The sequence below is a fragment of the Nuphar pumila genome, chromosome 15 (genome assembly GCF_984573655.1).
Source record: "Nuphar pumila chromosome 15, dmNupPumi1.hap1.1, whole genome shotgun sequence".
Taxonomy (NCBI): Eukaryota; Viridiplantae; Streptophyta; class Magnoliopsida; order Nymphaeales; family Nymphaeaceae; genus Nuphar; species Nuphar pumila.
The window spans coordinates 57,167,470-57,171,886 of NC_143263.1; positions in this window are offsets into that span (position 1 = coordinate 57,167,470).

Genomic DNA, 4,417 nt, shown 5'->3' on the forward strand with positions numbered 1-4,417 from the left:
TGACCTTGGGTCATGTTTCTCCAATGTGTATGTCCGATTTTCTGAGGATTGAAAAATCAACAGAATTTTCACCCTCAGAAAATTGTATTTTTTATGTTGAAAAAATATGACCCTAGAGTTGATTCCTGCTAATTTTGTCCATGCTGAAAACATCATGCCCCTATGAGTTTTAACCAGGGGGTTCGGAACACATGACAGTAGCCTCTCTCTCTCTCTCTCTCTCTCTCTCTCTCTCTCTCTCTCTCACACACACACACACACACACACACACATATATATATATATATAGATATATATTAATGATCATAAGTCTCCTTGCATGGGGTGCTACACATGAATCACATATAGTTTAAAATACAAATTTAGCACGAGGCATATAAGACTAACTTTTATTAATGGCAACAAAGCTGATGCAGGATCTTGAGGGTGTGAAAGCATGCATGTCTATTTCTTGTCTCATATATATTGTGTATGCATCCAGTTATATTGAGGTGCAAGCAGTCTGTTATTCTTATATCCATCCTAGGGTATCATTTCTAGGACATCTGCATGGCATGCTCGTTACCACCAGGTACACCCTGTACATGTATCAGAAATCTTTACTGAATGTGACATCAGATCTATCAATTTTCTGTGAATGTCATAAATTTTTGGTTTGGTAGCTCTAGTAAATGATTCACATATTTGGACACCTGATATGATCATCATTATTGGAAGATATCAAAGCTCAAAAAAATATGTACCAAGTCATCATAATAATGAAATCAAAACATCAACAAACAAATAATGCTAGAATCTCATAGATTAGAAATTGCTTCAGCTTGATCAGATAATACAAATTGAAAGTTTTAGAATCACAAGTTCACAACCTACTCGTACAGTTGATTCAGACTAAGGATAAGTTTTAACACTAAAACCTATTTTGAGAAGGTTATATATTTAACTAATGCATGCCTTATTTCTGACAGAATCCTAGACTGAATTTCATTTGTCAAATGCCAATCCATTTGGTTATCTTTTTTTTTCAGAAGATAATCCATTTGGTTATCAAGAATACAACACAAGATTTATTATAATTTCCAACACATTCCAATAATTTGTCAAAACAATAATGCAGCAATTCCATCAGATAATATTTCCTATAAATCAATGAGTATTTTTTTCACCTTTTTGAGGATTGGATATTCAACCTTGTAGCTTGTGCAAGCAACATCCTTCGTCTTTTCACTAGGCCCAGGTGCTTGCCATAGGAAGTGATTGCAACGAAATGCCAAGATCTCAAAATCTGAATACAATCAAGATGACTCTGCCCCATATCTGGGAAGAAAAAAGGAAAAACAGCCAATTGTTATATACAAACAGAATTTTCAATTTCGAAGAGCACCAACTTCCTAACATTCCTTTTTCATCTAATATAATTGAAGACCAGAACGCAATCCACTCAATCTTTTCAAAAGAACAAGATTTAAACCACCATAGCTATTGCCCTTCATTTCTTCTAGAAAAAACCAACATGGGCCATGGCTATCTCATACCAAAAAGACATAAATAGATCTAAATTCTTACTCAACCACATATAACATCCCCCAATATTTCTAATGTGGCTAATGCTCTAAATAGAGAAAGAGACGAGCCTTACCATTTTGGGCATCTTTCTAAGATTCGCATTAAAGAAAGAAAGGATAAACAAGAAAATTACAATTGACTAGAAGTAAATTCAGTGATCTATTAACAACTACACGGAAGGAATAAGCAAAGGAGCATGTTTTTGCCTTACCCTTGTCCCTGAAATTGTTGTAAATTCGAGTTAATTATGGAAAATTAGTGGGCCCGAATCGACTGTTTCATATACAAAAAAGAAATTGAGACAAATGGGTACGCCGAAAATGAGGAGACGCCACGCAGAGAGAGAGAGAGATGCACCAGTGGGAAGCAATGTTGACAATTAGGAGAACCTTCCCCCTGTAAATAATGATCAAACTTAAGTTTAGGCAAGTCAAGTCCAAGTCTGCCATGGACTCACAGTGAGCCTGATGGTAAGTCCAAGTCTGCCATGGACTCACAGTGAGCCTGATGGTAACTGATTGTAGGACCTTTTCGATTTGGCCTCACTTTGAAGACCTAGGCTTTGGAGTCAGGTTATTTCAGTTTCCTGCAAAGGTCAAAAGTAGGGGTGGCAATCGGGTCCGGTTGGCGGATCGTATCGGCGGGTTGGTGGGTCAGCATACCTCAACACGAATCCTACCCGTTTATTAAACGGGTCGGCTGTGGCAAACACGAACCCGACCCATTTATTAAACGGGTAACCCGACATGACTCGATTAACCCATTTAATAAATGAGTTGGGTCGGGTAAACGGGTTGGTGGGCGAGTTGGCGGGTCGGGTTAGGGTAAACAGGATGACCCGCCCGTCTAACCCGTTTATTTAACGGGTTGGCGGGTTGGCATACCCCTAACACGAACCTGACCCGTTTAATAAACAGGTTAGGCAGGTCGATATTAAACGGGTTAGTTTAAGCCAAACCTGAACCGGCGTAAAAGGCGGGTTGGTGGGTCGTGTCAGGTTTTGCCACCCCTGGTCAAAAGTGCCCGTGAACATCTTACTGGAAAGTCCTGCAAGTTGCAAATGCCGTGTGACAAGATGTCTACGATAGTGAATTGCCTTGGTGGTGGCTGTTCGCATCCTTACCTGCCTTCCCACTTGCTTATAAAACTGATATCTTCTCAGGAAATTAAAATCTCATGAGGCACCAAAGTGGGGTGCATGCATGCGCCTGACTGTGTATGGCATAAAAAAAGAAAACAGAATTAAGTAATTTTTTAAACGAGTTATGAAACAACCTCCAACTTATCACGTCTCCAGATAACTGAGCTCACCTTTCAATTATGACAGTTAACCACGTTTGATTTGTTAATCAGAAAGCCATGCTCACTCCAAAATCCATCAATCTGCTATGATTAGTTTAGTCAAATAAGCAAGTTTTGAAATGGATTAGGAAGAAAGGTGGTTGAATGTAATAATTGAAAACTCGGACTCTCGTATACAAATAGCTGATAAGCTACCAAGTTATTTGTAAGACTTGATTTTGAAAACTGACAACTTCCAGCTCTTATGGTGCTGCTTGATAAGATCGCATCTATGAAGGTTTGGAAGGAAAGTAGCACTTGACAACTCTCCTTTTTAAGCTAGGCCAACAGAACAAACCCCATCACCTGCTGCACATTTGCAAACCCTCACTTGGCAAAATCTTTGGGGTTGAGATCAGGTGATTGAAAATCACCACCAATGGTGATATTTCCAATGTCCACCCTTATTGTGGTGGTACGAAACACCACTATGGCGAGCCCTTTTAGGCTACTCTCAAGGGTATTTTGGTACCACCCTTACCACCAAGCTATTTTGATGGTACGGACATGCCTCTGTACAGGATGTGGTGGATATTCAAAATCACCACTAGTGATTTTCAATATCACTCGAGGTCCCTCTGTCCATTGAGAAACGATTAGATTCGATTCAGAGTTTTTTTTTTTTTTTTTGAGAAACGGATTCACCAATTGGCCGATTTTAACATTGACCCAGCTTCCACCTTTCAACAAGGGATGACTCCTATGGGTTTTGAACGGTAGTTGTCTCATATTAAGTTAAGTGATAAACCACAGCCACCAGTAGCTAAGAAGGCGGAGCCCCTGATCACAGCACTGGACAATACTTGCAAAATAAAATGCACTATTTTGACTGGTCAAGAGGATAAAGAAATACTTAAAAATGTACAGGCAGACAATTTCATCTTTTGCGGGACACACTGCAAAGATAATTTGAAAACTAAAAAGATCGTTTCTTTCGAGAAAATATCAAGATGCTCTACTGCAATGAACAAACAAAAATAAATAAAACGATATAGATTACAAAGTAAGAAATCTTGCTACACTTATTGTAAAACACGATATGTTCACGTAGGTTATAGATTGAGTTCATCAAACCTTTATTATGCTTTTCAAATGATAAAATCACAATAATTTCAAAGTATCAGCTAACTTTCTATGGTGCAGACACTGATATTAACGAGGAATTTAAATACCAAGAATCACAAAGCTGATGTCTCTTTGAAAATGGCAGACTAATAGTCGTGAAGAAATTTTAAGATAACTGAGGAAAACCACTCCACCCGTTAGAAACTTATTGGTGCAAAAACCCCAAGTCTCCCTTGCCCACCAGAGAGTAAGTAAACTCAGCTTCCGCCCCGTGGCAAAGGATGCGCATCCATGGTTTTCAAACTCATGACATCCCTTCAGCTTGGTGACATTCACGAGTCGCCTCTACCAGATGGGCAGAGTCCTTGTGAGCAAACTCACGATTTTACATCCATAAAATGTGAAGAAAAAAGTCCACACCAACAATTTCAAGAAAAGCAAATCC